The sequence below is a fragment of the Bos javanicus genome, chromosome 29, assembly GCF_032452875.1.
Source record: "Bos javanicus breed banteng chromosome 29, ARS-OSU_banteng_1.0, whole genome shotgun sequence".
Classification (NCBI taxonomy): domain Eukaryota; kingdom Metazoa; phylum Chordata; class Mammalia; order Artiodactyla; family Bovidae; genus Bos; species Bos javanicus.
The window spans coordinates 43,900,107-43,917,919 of record NC_083896.1 but is presented as its reverse complement, the minus strand read 5'-3'; positions in this window follow the sequence as shown (position 1 = coordinate 43,917,919).

Genomic DNA, 17,813 nt, shown 5'->3' with positions numbered 1-17,813 from the left:
CGAGTGATGGGGCTGGACTCCGCGGACTCCGGCTATGTCCGTCAGAGCCAAAACTCTCGGTTCTATGAGGGCCGAGCGGGGAGGTAGCCGGAAGACCGAATTCTTTAGAATTCAGAAGAGGAGCGTCCCTGGAGGGTTCCCTCCCTGGAGGGCACTGGCATAAAAGTATTGAGTGACTGCTGAGGAAATGAATGAGGCCTCGGAGGCGCTTACGTCAATATATTACAGACTTCCGAGAGCTTTCAGGACTTTGCCGTCCCCTAGAAAAGAGGGCTTTGAGGGTGTGCGCGGGATGAATGGCCAGGCCACGCCCGTATTTACCGTATTTATCTTCAGGCTAGGTGGCTTCCGGGGCGGGGGTGGGACTGGTACTCAGTCTCTTTACAACGTTGGATGGGGCCTGAGCGGCGGCAGGGTGAGGTCCTGGGGCTTGCGGAAGACGGTGACCAGGAGGCTTATTGATTGGTCGGTTGGTGGGTTCATTCATTCAGTAGAAGAAACATTTACTGAAAGGCAGATCCTGCAAAGAGTGGATGGTAACGAGGTAAGGGGACCTGACAGCTGTGACAGTACAATGTGACCAAGATGATAAAATCTTCCATACTGTAAAGGTGGGAGGGGAGGAGAGGGGGTCAGGAAGGCATCTTGAAGGAGGGGAGGATGCTGAGGGTGGAGGCGAAGGTCACCTAAGCCAGGAGGGAGGGAAGGATGGGGAGAAGCAGAATCCAGTAGGCAGAGTAATGGCTCCCCCTAAAGAAGGGAAACCTGTGAATGTGTTTTGTTACATGGCAAAGAACAATTAAGTTTGCCAGCATCACTACGAACAAAGCTAGTGGAGGTGATGGAATTCCAGTTGAGCTATTTCAAATCCTGAAAGATGATGCTGTGAAAGTGCTGCACTCAATATGCCAGCAAATCTGGAAAACTCAACAGTGGCCACAGGACTGGAAAAGGTCAGTTTTCATTCCAATCCCAAAGAAAGGCAATGCCAAAGAATGTTCAGACTACCGCACAATTGCACTCATCTCACACACTAGTAAAGTAATGCTCAAAATTCTCCAAGCCAGGCTTCAGCATCATGTGAACCGTGAACTTCCAGATGTTCAAGCTGGTTTTAGAAAAGGAAGAGGAACCAGAGATCAAATTGCCAACATCTGCTGGATCATGGAAAAGGCAAGAGAGTTCCAGAAAAACATCTATTTCTGCTTTATTGACTACGCCAAAGCCTTTGACTGTGTGGATCACAATAAACTGGAAAATTCTTCAAGAGATGGGAATACCAGACCACCTGACCTGCCTCTTGAGAAACCTTGTTTCTCTAACTGTTGTCAGGAAGCAACAGTTAGAACTGGACATGGAACAACAGACTGGTTCCAAATAGGAAAAGGAGTACATCAAGGCTGTATATTGTCACCCTGCTTATTTAACTTATATGCAGAGTACATCATGAGAAACGCTGGACTGGAAGAAACACAAGCTGGAATCAAGATTGCCGGGAGAAATATCAATAACCTCAGATATGCAGATGACATCACCCTTATGGCAGAAAATGAAGAGGAACTAAAAAGCCTCTTGATGAAAGTGAAAGTGGAGAGTGAAAAAGTTGGCTTAAATCTCAACATTCAGAAAACAAAGATCATGGCATCCGGTCCCATCACTTCATGGGAAATAGATGGGGAAACAGTGTCAGACTTTATTTTGGGGGGCTCCAAAATCACTGCAGATGGTGACTGCAGCCATGAAATTAAAAGACGCTTACTCCTTGGAAGGAAAGTTATGACCAACCTAGATAGCATATTCAAAAGCAGAGACATTACTTTGCCAACAAAGGTCCGTCTAGTCAAGGCTATGTTTTTTGCTGTGGTCATGTATGGATGTGAGAGTTGGACTGTGAAGAAGGCTGAGCGCTGAAGAATTGATGCTTTTGAACTGTGGTGTTGGAGAAGATTCTTGAGAGTTCCTTGAACTGAAAGGAGATCCAACCAGCCCATTCTGAAGGAGATCAGCCCTGGGATTTCTTTGGAAGGAATGATGCTAAAGCTGAAACTCCAGTACTTTGGCCACCTCGTGCAAAGAGTTGACTCATTGGAAAAGACCCTGATGCTGGGAGGGATTAGGGGCAGGAGGAGAAGGGGATGACAGAGGATGAGATGGCTGGATGGCATCACTGACTCGATGGACATGAGTCTGGGTGAACTCCGGGAGTTGGTGATGGACAGGGAGGCCTGGCGTGCTGCGATTCATGGGGTTGCAAAGAATCAGACAGGACTGATCGACTGAACTGAACTGAACTGAACTGAATCAACTGACTTTAAAACAGAGAGATTGGGACTTCCCTGGTGGTCCAGTGGTTAAGAAGCCACCCTGCAATGCAAGGGACATGGGTTCTACCCCTGGGTGGAGAACTAAAGATCCCACGTGCAGCGGAGAAACTAAGCCAGTGCACCCCCAGCTAGAGAGCCCTTGTGCTGCAACAAAATATCCCATGTGAGGCAAGTAAGACCCAATACAGACAAATAAATGAATTTTTAAAAATTGTGTTGTGCTTTTAAAAAACAAAACAAAAAACCAGAGAGATTATCCTTATTATCTGGGTGGGTCCAGCACAATAATGATTGATGGTTCTTAAAGTGGAAGAGGGAGACTGGAGTGTCAGAAAAAGAGATGTGATGAGGCAGAAACGCTGTATGGCTGCTTAGGAAGATGGAGGAAGGGGCCACAAACAGGCAGCCTCTAGAAGCTGGAAAAAAACAAGGAAGCGGGTTGTCCCCTCGAGCATCCAGAAGAAACACAGCCCACTGAGCTTGATTTTAGACCCATGTTGGAACCTCTCATCAACGGGACTGGAAGTTTATAAATTTGTGTTGTTTTAAGCCTCCAACTTATGGAAGTGAGAGCTGGACAATACAAAAAGGCTGAGCACCAAAGAACTGATGCTTTGGTATTGTGGTGCTGGAGAAGACTCTTGAGAGTCCCTTGGACTGCAAGGAGATCAAACCAGTCAATCCTAAAGGAAATTGGTACTGAATATTCATTGAAAGGACTGATGCTGAAGCTAAAGCTCCAATACTTTGGCTACCTGATGCGAAGAGCCAATTCAATGAAAAAGACCCTGATGCTGGGAAAGATTGAAGGCAGGAGAAGGGGATGACAGAGGGTGAGATGGTTGGATGGCATCAGCAGTTCAATGGATATGAGTTTGAGCAAGCTCTGGGAGTTGGTGAAGGATAAGGAGGCTGGCATGCTGCAGTCCATGGAGTCCCAAAGAGTTGGACAGGACTGAGCGACTGAACGACAACAAAGCCCCCACGTTGGTGGCGATTTGCTACGGTAGCAATGGAAAACAAATGCAGGGAAGTTTCAACTGTTAATCTGGAGCCTTCCTGGCCGCTCCTTCAACTCCCCAAGGAGCGTCAGTTAGGTGGATTCTGCCAGGACTGGCCTAGTGGCTCAGAGGAAAGCTGAGACCTGGACAGTGGAGGAAGGGGGCCCTAGGCCAAGTTGTGGTGTGGGTGGGTAAGTATTGTACCTTCCCCCTTCCTACCACCCAGGCTTTGTCAGCCACCAACTCACCCAGGCCGGCCTGTGCCCCTTGCCCAGTGCCTTTTGCCCTTGAGCTCCTCAAATCCTCTGAGAGCCAGTGAGATGGACAGAGCCAGCATCACTATCCCCCTTTATAGAAGTGAAAACTGAAACTCGGGGCACTGATAGTGATCTACTTAGCCTGAAAGGGCAAGACCTGCTGGCTCTGGGTCCTCCTCCCCGCTTAAGCTTCCCACCCAGCCACTGTCACTCCTGCCCTCCCCTCATTCCTACAAAGCAATCAGGTTGGGGGGACAGCTCGATGCCCAGCCCTGAGCACTGTCTCTGAGCCACAGACCCAGGTTCTGAGCTGACTGTGCTGCTGACTTGCTCTGTGGCCACAAAGAAAGGGCAATCCCTTTCTGAGCCTCCTTGCCTGTAAAAGTGGAGTTCCATAAGTCCCAAACAAGATAAGGGACTTGGGCTTGTTTTGTTGATGGGAACACACAGTCCCTGCAGGCAGGAATTTCATGGAAACATTATAACTGGAGCTTTGGGGGATGGCAGGTGGCCTTGCCACCTGACTTGGAATGAGTCTAATGATGAATAGCTGACTCTGTTAATGACTCCCCTGAGCCTGTGGGAATAAGGCTGAGACGCAGCCCCCACTCTCTGCCCATCAGTGAGCATCCTCCGTTGGGGGAAGAGACTTGGGAAAGGTCAGAAGCTCCATTCAGGGCTGGTGACAAAACAAAATTACAGGGACAAAAGCTTGGAGAGGCAAAGACCCTTATCCAAGGCCACACAAAGCCAGGAAGCAACTCCAGAGCTCTCTGGAGAAGTTCTGGTGTATCAGTTTAGTTCAGTTCAGTTGCTCAGTCTTGTCCGACTCTTTGCGACCCCATGAATCGCAACACTCCAGGCCTCCCTGTCCATCACCAACTCCCAGAGTTCACCCAGACTCACGTCCATCGAGTCAGTGATGCCATCCTGCCATCTCATCCTCTGGTGTATGGGGGAGGGCAACTGGAAAGCCCTGGGGATGACAGAGCACTTGGGCGATGATTTGTCCCCCAAGCCTGACCCAATCCTGGGCCCTTCCCTCAGCAGTCAGTCATCTGCCCAGCCTGGCTGAGTGGTCAGGGCTCCCAAGCAGGGCCCAAAGCCACAGGAAGAGCCACCTGCGCTCTGGGGCTGTTCTAAGCCCACCTGGATGTGACACTGTTCCACCCAGCGCTGGCTCCCTGGACGGTTCCTACTCCCCTTGTTATCAACCGGAGTTCCAGCCCCTGCAAAGCCCACATCCAAGGCCTGCTCTGTGCCTGGCACTGGGTTCTGCACTTTGCAAGCGCTCAGGTAGGCGGTCCATTCTCCCCATTCACAGAGGCAGCTGTGTGGCTTGGCTGGGGCCTGCGGAGTCCCTGGGGAGCCTGCTGCTGGCTGCTCTCAGCTCTGCTGAATGGACGGGATCCTTGCAGACACGCCCCATGTTGCCATGGTAGCCCTGCAGTTAATGAGCATTTATAATACAGGATTTCATTGACTAGAATTGTGTATGTGTTTTTTTTGTTTTTTTTTTTTTATGCAATGTCTCAGGCTGTGTGTAAAGGCCTGAGTACGGGTGATGAGGCTGGGATCCTGGGCCAACGGAGCATCGAGGTGTCCTGTGTTTCTGACCCAGTGGACGCTCAGGCCAAGTGCCTCCTGTTCAGGGCCTGGACTGGTCTTGCCGGAAGGTGTCTCGGACAGCCTAGGGTCTAAGGGGTAGGACCCTGAGGGACGTTCAGGAGAGGCGAGAGGCGAGGAAGCCTGGAGGGAGAAATGCCCCAATGGGTCATTCAAGTCCCTTCCCCTCAGCCTGGAGCCTTGCCTTGATCCTGAGCTAGGCCCGGGCGCCATAACCCTGCCCCTCAACCCCACAGCTGCTTCCCCCACCCAAGGACCTGTAATCGCCACACAGGGACTGACTCAGCTCTTCCTTCCCCTCCCTGCCTCTTCTTCCTGGAAAGCACCAGCGTCAGCAGCCCCTGCCCCTGAGGGCCCTGGGGGATAGAGCTGGAGGCCCCCTTCTACAAGGTCATCTGGGGAGAATGATGGAGGAACCGAGCCGGAGGGTAAGACTCCTCGGCCCCTCCCACAGGGCACCTAGGGAGGCAGGTGGGACGAGGGGGCCCAGGAGTCTGGGGACAGGTCTGGGGACAGGGCATCACAGGGGAAGGGACATCAAGGGAGCAGAGAGAGGAGACAAGATCCCCGAAAGGGCCTAAGCTCCCCCCACCCCCATCCCCTGCCACGGGAGGCAGGGAGTGGGACAGGCTGCATCCGCCCCTAGGAAGCCTCCTCCGTGGCGGCCTGAGGTCAGCCTGCAGGGCCCTGTGGCCTGAGCCAACCCCCGGCCTGGGATGGATTTTTCCTTGATTGTTTCTTGTTTCCTTCCTCCCCTGGGCTCCTGCCAACTCCAGCCCTGTCCTCCTCGCTTCTCACCCGCCTTTAGGGAACTCTGACCCGACGGAGGCTGGGACTCCAGATGAGAGCTCCCCCAGAACTCCCCCAGCTCCTGCCTCTGCCTTGGTCCCCTCCGTGGGAAATGGGTGGCAGGGCCTGACTGGAGGACTTCTCTGTGGGTCTGGATTTTTGGTCCCAGGCCCAGGGCCAAGGGGCTTTCCAGAGTCGTGACAGCCCTGTCCTAGAAGGGACCAGTCCAGGCACTTCCTTGGGAACCTCCGAGCCACATGGCCGTCTTTTGGTCAGGGCAACACAGAGTTAGCAGAGGTTGTGTTCAACACTTCCCACCCTTTTGAGACACTTTGTCATTATTCATTTTGAAAACTCATTGGCATCTACCTTGTGCCTAGGGCTGTGCCAACTGGAGAAGACACAGATGGCCAAGGCTGAGTTCCAGACCTCAGAAAACAGAAACTCTGGGTAAAACAAACAACCAATTCTGTACCATAATGGAGATCCTTGAAAGCAGAGGCCAGCTCTGATTTATCTCTTTCCTTCCCGGGCGGCATGGATGAGGCCCAGTCAGTGACAATGGATTGCATGCATACTATTAATAAGTCGCTTCAGTCGTGTCTGACTCTTTGCGACCCTATGGACTCTAGCCCTCCAGTCTCCTCTGTTCATGGGGTTTTCCAGGCAAGAATACTGGGGTGGGTTGCCACGCCCTCCTCCAGGGGATCTTCCCGTCCCGGGGATTGAACTCACATCTCTTAAGTCTCCTGCATTGGCAGGCAGTCTCTTTACCACTAATGCCACCTAGGAAATGGGTTGAGAGAAGAACCAAAAAGAACAGCAGTAAGACCGGTTTGTTCTGCTAGTGGAGGGGAAGCAGGTGGAAGAGTCAGGAAGGCTTCAAGAAGAGGTGATATTTGAGCAGGATATTAATGGATAAGTAGGAATTTGCCAGTTGGAGAATGGAAAAGATATTTCAAGGGGAGCAGGCAGGGACAAAAGCAAAGGCCAGAAGGAGTACGAGTAGATGCATGGTGTGATCAGGAAACAAGAGATGTCTAGCAGACCATGGCATAGAAGAGGGGGAAAGACCAAGAGGGTAGAGGGCACCATTTGCCTTGCCCACCTCCCATCCTTCTTATTCTGGCGACCACCCATCAATTTTCCAGAGTCTCTAGTATGATTGACCCCACTACCAAGCTCTAAAAGTGGGTCTGAGACCCTGGTCTACCCAATCTGAGTGATGGGGATGGTTTAGGGATAGGCATATATCAGCAAGGGCTTCCCTGGTGGCTCAGTTGGTAAAGAATCTTCAGGCAATTCGGGAGACCTGGGTTTGATCCCTGGGTTGGGAAAATCCCTTGGAGGAGGGCATGGCGATCCACTCCAGTATTCTGGCCTGGAGAATTCCATGAACTGTATAGTCCATGGGGTCTAAAGAGTCGGACACGACTGAGCGACTTTCACCACCATATATCAGCAATGAGCTTCAGCCTGTGATTGATACGGCGACAGATGGCAAGACGTCAACTCAGGACTCCCGGCGGCCAGCTCTGTCCCTCTGAGGGAAGAGCCTGTCAGAGAATAAAGCCAGCACAGAGAAAAACAGAGCCAAGAGAATGACTTTCAATGACATGGCTTGTGCTCCTGCATCCAGTCTTGCCTGAGGCAGACATCCATTATATGAACCAACAACTTAACGACTTTTGTTTAGTGCAGTTGGAATTGGGTTTCTGTCACTTGCCACCAAGAATCTTGCCTATTAAAGAATAGTTAAAAGCAGGACTTCCCTGGTTGTGCAGTGGATAAGAATCTGCCTGCCAAGGCAGTGGGCACGGGTTCGATCCCTGGTCTGGGAAGATTCTACATGCTGCAGAGCAACCAAGCAACTCAGCAACAACTGAACCCTGGAGCCCTGGAGTCCGTGCTCTGCAACTAGAGAAGCCACCGCAGTGAGAACTGGAGCCCTGGAGCCCATGCTCTGCAACTAGAGAAGCCACCGCAGTGAGAAGCCCTCGCACTGCAACGAAGAGTAGCCCACGCTTGCTGCAGCTAGAGAAAGCCCGCTTGTAGCAACGAAGACCTAGCACAGCCAAAAAGAGAATAATTAAAAACAGACAATAGCTCGTGGTAGTTGCTGAATGGGTGGGAATCAAGGATCTGTGTAAGTGCGATATGACCAGAATTGCATTTTTTCACTGAAATTACTTTTTTTTTTTTTGACATGGTAGCGCTTTCATTCGGTTCACAATTTAGAAATCACAAGGGGCAGAACGTCTCCCTCTCACTCTTGTTTTCCAGGCACCAGTTCTCCTCCCCACGGACAACCAGTACTGTTTCTTGTAAACACTTCTAGAGATACTCTTTGCACAAGCAAGGCCTCTCTCATCTTCTTTTATACAAGTGAAAGTTGCTCAGTTGTGTCTGACTCTTTGAGACCCCATGGACTATACAGTCAATGGAATTCTCCAGGCCAGAATACTGGAGTGGGTAGCCTTTCCCTTCTCCAGGGGATCTTCCCAACCCAGGAATCAAATCAGGGTCTCCTGCATTGCAGGTGAATTCTTTACCAGCTGAGCCACAGGGGAAGCCCTTTTTTACACAAATGGCAATATTTAGACAAGGAGAGCCCCAAAGTACAGCAGGCCATGGTGGGGGTGGGGAGAGGAGAGGCCGCATTGCCGGGGGTGGTGGGGGAGAATCTGCAGGGGCTGTGGGAAGCTGCATTTTTTAAAACCCCTACTATTCACATTGTCCTGCACCTCCCTTTTTTCAGTTAACACTATACTCATGACCACATCATATCCGTTCATAGAACATGTCATCAGTGTAATTTTTTCACAGCTGCATAGTGTTCCACATGGGGTGCCCCATAATTTACCTAAACTATGGCCTCTCCAGTCTCAAGCTACTCCTCTGCTTCCTCTGCTCCAGACACAGGCTTTCAGCTCATAATGGTCTCAGCTGACAGGCGTTTAGCTTGTCCCCAGGACTTTCTGTGACAAGCAGTGCTGCAGTGGGTCATCTTGTATAGATGCTGTTTTACACACATGTGAGCACAGCTGCAGAATAAGTTCATAAGAACTCAAGAGTCATGTGCTTCCCAGTGGTGCTAGCGGTAAAGAAAGAGTCCCCCTGCTAATGCAGGAGACGTAAGAGCCGTGGGTTTGATCCCTGGGTCTGGAAGATCCCCCGGAGGAGGAAACGGCAACCCATTCCAGTGTTCTTGACAGAGGAGCCTGGGGGGCTACAGTCTATGGGGTCACAAAGAGTTGGGCATGACTGCAGCAACTTGGCGTGCGGCACACGGGTGTCACAGGACGCTCGCAGCTGTCATTTGATCAGCTCTGTCCACTTGTCCTTCTCAGGGGATGTACCAGGTCCAGAGTCCCCACATGGACCACAGGGCCTGTTTCTCCTCAAGCTTCACTGGTACCAGGTTCTCAGCCTTTTTGATTATTTTTAAAAATTCTATTTATTTATTTATTTGGCTTTGCCAGGTCTTAGTTGAAGCATTCGGGATCTTTAGCTGTGGCCTGTGAAATCTAATTCCCTGACCAGGAATCGAATCTGGGCCCCCTGCTTTGGGAGCGCAGAGTCTTAGCCGCGGAACCACCAGGGAAGTCCCAATCTATTTTATTGTTGTCACCGTGATTGGCAAACACTAACTAAAGACAGGGGAAGCTTGAAAAGTGAAAGCAAAGGTGTTTGTCGCTCAGTCGTGTCTGACTCTTTGCGACCCCACGGAGTGCAGCACGCCAGGCTCCTCTGTTTATGGAATTCTCCAGGCAGAATACTGGAATGGGTTGCCATTTCCTTTTCCAGGGGAGTCTTCCCAACCCAGGAATTGAACCTGGATCTCCTGCATAGCAGGCAGATTCTTTACTATTTGAGACACCAGGGAAGCCTTGGTATGGTTTTAACCTACATTTCTCTTATGATAAATGAGGTTGGCCATTTTTCATAGTCTTCAGGCCAACTTTCTTTCCTTTTCCATGAGCTGACTGAGAAGTATGCTTTGGAGGGTCGATTCAGAGACGAGGGTGGGGCAAGAGGCCTGATTGGAGGCAGGGGCCACTTTGGGGACAGTTGGTTCAGAAGAGAGACAGAACTTGGGTCTGAGCTGTGGTGTAAAAGCCGGCGCTGGAGATAATGAGGTCGAAAGATTGGAATTTGGTGACAGATGGGCTACGGGGGCCAGGGAGGAAGGAAAAGGACGGGTCAGGCCAGTCCAGGGTGATGACTTGGTTGATACGAGGGGGCAGGGTAGGAAGGGAGGATAGGTGAGTGAGTCATCAAAGGCGGTGGAGGATCCCAGCGGGTCCCTGCCCACTCTCCATCCCACGTAGTGACTGATGCAAAACACCGAGCTGATGGCCACACACCCCTGCTCACGTGCTTCGGTGGACACAGACCCTGGGCAGTGCCCCTGCTTGCCTCCAACTCCAAGCCACTGCTTGGTTCCCTCTGCTCTGGACCCGGCCTGCACCCACCCAGGCTCCAGGCGCAGGTGTCTTGCATGACTTCTCCTTTCTCGGGCCATCTCCCTTTATTCTGCAGCTCTCAGCCATGGGGTCAACCCCAGTTGATGTCAGGTTGCCTCGGAGAAACTCTGGACCACGGTTCTCTCTGTGCCATGGTCATCTGACTCATGTCCACCCCCTCACCCTGACACTGGACTTTAACCACGGTTGTCTCCCCAGAGTGGATGCCCATGAATGTGAGTGAATGAATGAACGAAGGGCAGGGCGCTGGAGGCAGCAGACGGGGCAAACAGGAGACGAGGGTTTAGGAAGCCAAAGGGCCTGGCGCCGGCCGCCTCTCTGTGAGGCACAGCCACTCGGCCCCTCCCTGGCGCCCCCTCTCATGCGGCTTGCTTGGGTTTCTGCTTAGCATTTGTGTTAGTGCTTGGTGGCTTGCAGTTTCTACCTTGGAGTGGAAACTCCAGGAGTTCCCTTTGGTTGAGGTCTGCATCTCGATGCTGAGACGAGATCCCGACAGGAGCTGGCAGCACTGCAGGCGTCTGAACAGGAGCGGGTGTGGGAACTGACGGGCTGAGGCCCAGGGTGGCACGCTGCTGCGTCCTTCTCTCTAAGAATCTGTTTCTGTGGATGGACTGAGGACGTGTTATGACCCTGCATTCCTTCGGTGGGTAGCTCTTGTGGGTCTACTGTGTGCCAGGCACTCTACAGGGACAGGACAAAGTCTTTGCCCTCAGGAGACAGGTTTACAGAGCTGAAGGGCGAGAGAGTTGTATGTAGATCTATATGGGGCTTCCCATGTGGTGCTAGTGGTAAAGAACCCACTTGCCAATGCAGGAGACTTATGAGACTTGGGTTCGATCCCTGGGTGGGGTAGGGTCACGTAGTCAGGCACTACTGAAGCGACTTAGCATGCACACACATATATATATACATTATTTTCTTTCTTTTTAAAAAAGTTCATGCATATGGCAAAAGATTTTAAACAGGATGTGAGGATGGACATGACTAATTCCCTGAGACCTCCTGCTCCTGACCCTGCTACTTCAATCCCCAGCCCCAGAGGAAAACCACTGTGATTGGAAATATTTTCTTGTGGTTTTTAAGACTTTTTTTTTTTTTGATGTGGATCATTTGAAAAATCTTCACTGAATTTGTTACAGGATTGTTTCTGTTTTATGTTTTGGTTTTTTGGGGTGTGTACCAAGTGGGATCTTAGCTCCCCTACCGGGGATTGAACCCACACCCCCTTGAAGTGGAAGCCAAAGTCTTAACCACCAGACCACCAGGGAAGCCCCCGGAAATATCCTAAGAGCAGAACATTTGAGATTTTTTTGTTTTGCTTTTAATTTAATTTATTGAAGTATAGTTGATTTGCAGTGTTGTGTTAGTTCCTGATGTAACAGAAATCATTTCTGTGTATTACAGCACAGTGGTTCACTTATACATACATAATAATCCGCATCTGCTAATCTCAAACTCCCAAGCCATTCCTCCTCCACCCACCCCTACTTGGCAAGTCTGTTCTCTATGTCTGTGAGTATATTCCTAATTTGTAGATGAGTTCATTTGCGTCATATTTCATTTTACTATTATTTTTTTTGGCATGCCACAGCATGCAGGATCTCAGTTTCTGGACTAAGGGATTGGTGTGGCCCTCCCCCACTCCCCGGCAGTGGAAGCCCAGAATCCTAACCGCAGGATCTCTGGGGAATTCCCCATTTGTGTCATATTTTAGATTCCATGTATAAGTGATATCATATGGTATTTGTCTTTCTCTTTCTTACTTCTCTTAGTATGATAATCTTTAAGTTGTTGCAAATGGTATATATATATATATATATATATATATATCTTTTTTTTTTTAATATTTGGCAGCATGTGAGATCTTAGTTCCCTGACCAGGGATTGGACTCTTGCCCCCTGCTTCAGAAGTCGGGAGTCTTAACCACTGGACCACCAGGGAAATCCCTACCATATTTTCTTTATCTATTCATCTATCGATGGACATTAAGATTGCTTTCATGTCTTGGCTATTGTAAATAGTGCTGCTATGAACCCAGGGGTGTCTGTATATATATATATATTTTTTTAAATTTGTATCCATCTTTCTGAATTATAGTTTTGTCCATATATATGCCCAGTAGTCGGATTGCTGGATCATACGGCGATTCTGTTTTTAGCTTTTTGAGGACTCTCCATACTGTTCTCCATGGTGGGTGCACTGGTTTATATTCCCACCAATGGTGTAGAAGCTTTTCCTTTTCTCCACACCCTCTCCAGCATTTGTTACTTGTAGATTTTTTTTTTTTGTAAACTTTTTAATAATGACCCCTGACTTTTTAATGATGACCACTGACTTTTTAATTTCTGACCACTTCCTCATTGCAGTTTTGATTTGCATTTCTCTAATAGAGTCTGGCGGGCTACAGTTCAAGGGGTCACAAAGAGTTGGACATGACTTAGCGACTAAACAACAGCATATAATTAGTAATGTTGAGCATCTTTTCATGTGCTATTGGCTGTCTGTATGTCTTCTGTGGAGAAATGGCTATTTAGGTCTTCTGCCCATTTCTTTTTTTTTTTTGCCCATTTCTTGATTGGGTTGTTTGTTGTTGTTGTTATTGTTATTGAGTGTATGAGGTGTTTATATATGTGTGAAAGTGTATGTCTGACACTTTGTGACCCCATGGACTGTAGCCCACCAGGCTCCTCTGTCCATGGAATTCTCCAGGCAAGAATACTAGAGTGGGTTGCCATGCCCTCCTCCAGGGGATCTTCCTGACCCAGGGATTGAACCCGAGTCTCTTAAGTCTCCTGAATTGACAGGCAGGTTTCTTTACCACCAGCGCCACCTGGGAAGCCTCTGTGTGTGTGTGTGTGTGTGTGTGTGTGTGTGTGCGTGTGTATATTTTAGAAGTTAAGTTGGGGGCAGAACATTTGAGGAGGATTCCAGATCTCAGGGGAAGTTGGGCCCCAGGGCTCAGTCAAGGCGAGCCTTCCAGATTCTGCTTGAGGGCTCCTCCAGCTCCTGGGAGCAGAGAAGCCAGAGGGGCTGCTGTGGGGCTGCCTCCGCTGGCCTGGCTCTCCCGCCTCTCACTCCTTGGGGCGGGGCCCACTGACTCAGCCCTCCAGGCCTCCTGTTCTGTTTCTCAGCAAGAAATGCTTCAGACCCTGGGAAGATCTGGAAGCAATGGAGCTGGCAGGAGAGATGGGGCTCTTTGGGGCCCCACCGGCTCGGGGCGGACGCCTGGGCTCTCAAGGAGCAGTGTACAGGGGCAGGGGTCAGCGGGGTCACAGCCAGCAGCTGTCCGGAGACTCCTGAGGGGCCCTGGGCAGCTGCACAGTGCTCAGCTGTCAGGCGGGCTCTGGGCTGACAGGAGGAGGAGGGTGGGTCTGGGCGGGGGAGTCTGGAGCTGGCCATGGGCCTGGTGGGCCCAAGAGCAGGCCAGCCCTGAGGCCCCTAGGGCCCTGGCATTTCCAGGAAGACCCAGAGGGAGCAGAGATAGGCCTGGCTGCTTAGGGATAGAAGATATAGAATGATGATGTCAAGGAGCCAGAGGCGTCCAAATGCCTGAGTGCAGGTGGTTAAGTCCCATCCTTTTGACCTCTGGACGTTATGGCCAGACAATGTGGCCTGGTGCTGACCTCTCTCTCCCCCAGCTTGCGGTTCTCTGTCCTTTGGTTTGATCCATACTCAGGAGGAAGCTTCCCCTCATGGAAGCAGGATGGCTGCAGCAGCTCCATCCTCGTGGCTGTGTCTTTTCTCCTACCTCCAGCAGAAGCCTTGGAGCCATGGTGTTTACCATGTCTTAGGTGGCGTCTATCCCTGGCCAACCACCGAGGCCAGGGAAATGCAGTGTGTGGTTCAGTTTAGGCAAGGGAGGAGGGGGGAGGTTCCCCCCACCACGGAAACTTGGGTACAGTTTCTGTAGGAACAGAGGGTGCTGGGGAGGCTCTGTCCTCTGTTTTTTTTTTTTCCTTTCTTTTTTGGGCATGTTTGTTGCTACGTGGCCATGTTTGTTGCTACGTGGCCATGTTTGTTGCTATGTGGCCATGTTTGTTGCTACGTGGCCATGTTTGTTGCTATGTGGCCATGTTTGTTGCTATGTGGCCATGTTTGTTGCTATGTGGCCATGTTTGTTGCTATGTGGGCTTCATTAGTTGCAGCATGCTGGCTCAGTAGTTACAGCACACGGTCTGTTTCCTCTCTGCAATTGGAATCCTCCTGGATCGGGGATCGAATCCATGTCCTCTGCATTGGCAGGTGGATTCATAACCACTGGACCAGCAAGGAAGTCCTGTCCTCTGACAGCTGTTAAAGTGTCTCGCATCTCTCTCAGCTTCACTTTGCCCTGTGTGGCACTGCCAGCCCTTCCCTAAGTTACAGGCTGGATGTTGTCTGTCCACTGTAGAAAAGCCTTCAAAGATCCCCTGAGACACACAGAATCTGTCCAAACTCCTTCACAAGTCTAGACTGTTTGAGTCATCTGGCTCTAATACATGGTACCAGGTCACTCAGTTCTCTTTTCTTTTCTTTTTCCCCTTCTCCCTCCCTTCCCTTGTATTCCCTTCCTTCATAAATTTAGAGCCTGGGTGTATACACAAGAGCATTGAGAACACGTTCACACAGAAACTTGTACACGAGTGTTTATAGCAGCACTACTCACAATAGCCCCAAAGCGGAAACAGCTCTAATGTCCATCAACTGATGAATGGATAAACAAAATACAGTCCATCTGTACAATGGGATGGGGCTTCCCAGCTGGCGCTAGTGGTAAAGAACCCACCTGCCAATGCAGGAAACCTGAGAGACTTGGGTTTGATCTCTGGGTCAGGAAGATCCACTGGAGGAGAGGATGGCAACCCACTCCAGTATTCTTGCCTGGAGAATCCCATGGACAGGGGAGCCTGGCGGGCTACAGCCCACAGGGTCGCAAAGAGCTGGGCATAACTGAGGAGACTTAGCACGCATGCACGTACAATGGAATAGCATTCAGCCATAAAAAGAAACGAAGCGCTGATAATGCTACGACTTGGGTGAACGTCGAGAACATTATGCTCCGTGAAAGAAATCAGACACCAAAGAGCACACTGGTATGATGCCATTTATTCGATATGCCCAGAAGAGGCAAACCCATAGAGACAGAAAGTAGATTAGCGTTTGCCAGGGGATGGGAGCAGGGTGGAGGCGGTGAGCAACTGCTAGTGGGTATGGGGTTTATTTTGGGTGGTGAAAATATTCTAGAAGTAGTGGTGATGTTTGTACAACTTTGTGAATGTACTAAAACCCACTAAATTATACGCATTAAAGTGAAGTTTGGGAATTCCTTGGCTGTCCAATGGTTAGGACTTGGTGCATCTACTTCCGTGCTGGGGCCCCTGGTTCCATCCCTGATTGATTAGAGCTAAGATTCTACAAGCCACATGGCAAAAAAAAAAAAAAAATCTCTGTTACAATTATAAATTATTCGAGTTTTCTGTACTGACAATCTGAATGAACTTTTTGGCCAACCAATATCTCAGTAATTAATTAAAAAAAAAAAAAACTACCTTCCTCTACCGTCCACCAGTCAAGGTCTCTCTCGTCTACTTACAGGGTTCTTTGAGGGAGAGGCCACGTGTGTCCCGCAGGGACTGGCTCTCAGGTGGCTCAGCCAGGAGCCCCAGGGTCAGGGGAAAGGAAGTGTGTATCAAACACAGAAGTGAAAAATCAGCCTAAATGGCTATTCCCAGCACCAGGGGAAGCAGCGAGGCTGGGCTGAGCCAGCCTGGGTGACCTCGAGCTGAGGGAAAGGAAACACTGAGGTCAAAATGGCCGCAGGAGGCAGGAAGGACGGATGGCAGAGGAGAAGTCACGGCCCTGCCCAGGTCCTCACCCCCCAGGACCTCCACCCGCAAGAACCCCCAGCTTCCTGGTTAGTATACACTTGGGGTCCCAGACACAAAGCGATGAGGGGCTTTTATTCCTTCAGCAGCTCTCCCCTGACCTTCCTTGATACAGAGCCTGAGCCTAAAGGGTGGCTGAGCAGGGCTAAAGGAAGCTGGGCAGGCCCCTGGGCCAGCGGGTGAGAGGGCTGGGGGCCCTGCCAAGGGCAGAGCTGGGGCATCGAGGCGTGGAAGGCAAACTTGGTCTGAGTGCAGGACTTTGCTTCTTCAGAACCACCTGCTTCACCCTTGGGCTTATGTCTCAAGGGCCCGGGGCACGACCCGGACCAGGGAAGATGCCACCAAAGCAGGTTCTGGAGCAGGTGGGTCCCAGGGGTCCAGGCCCAGCTGGACTCCTCTGCTTCTCCCCGTCGCCAAGGCCCCCCACCCCCCCAGAGCCTTATTTTAGAGTCATGAGCCCCACACGAGTGAGAGGAACGAGGCTTAAGGAAACTGCTGAGCCAGCTAGAGGGGGCTGAGGAGCAGTCGGCTGGCAGTCGTTGGGCACTGACTTCCTGCTGAGAGCAAGGGAAGTTTCTGGTGTGGGGGGCACGTGTCTGCCAGACCTGTCTGAATCTGGGGTTCTCATCCTGCTTTTTCTGTTTGTTTTCAATGCCTGCCTAGGCCCTCCCAGAATGCTGCCCACAGTCACACGACTTGTATCCAGGCAACGGGCTCTTGTTCCCATTCATGCCAGCTCCGGCTTTCTCCCCCAACCTGCCCTGCACGTGCTTCCCTCCCCTCCCCCCGCCCTGCCCCCACCCCCACCAGGATACAGGTATTGTCTCCCCTCTGCTAACCACCCCCATCCCACTGGGATCTCTGGACCGTCCTTGCCAAATGGGCACCAAGACATTACCATTCCCCACACAGCTTCTCCAGCAGCAATGTGAAAATAAGTGCCGGGGTTATGGCACCCTGGGAGCCACATGTGGCTCACAAGATGAGGGTCGTTTTGTTTATTGTGGCCAAAGGCTTGTCATCTTCCCAGGCAAGGGTTTCCCGGGGGTGGGGGGTGGGGTGGGGGTGGGGGTGGGGTTTTTTTGCTGACATTTGGCTGGGTAAAATGCAAATGACATTCTTGAGCTGCAGCAATTCTATGGGGTTGTGGAAGAGGGGCCCGGGCTCCAAGAATGCCGGGTCTGGAGACTGATAAGTCACGGTGGCCTTCTGGACCATGGTTGGGTGCTTCACATGTGGGGGACCCTGGGGAGCAGTGAAAACCAGCCTCCTCAACCCCCCAGGTGGGGCTGGTCTCTAATTCTGGTCCTCAGAGGAGGCGCCTGTAAAACGAATGCAATGGAACAGCAGCTGCTTGTTTTCAAAGGGAGACCGGTTCTGCCCAAGCCTGGTCAGATCTGTTGATTCCACTTCGCCGTCAGACAGGGGAGGCAAAAGTTGGACAGTTAGGTTACCTATTTATCT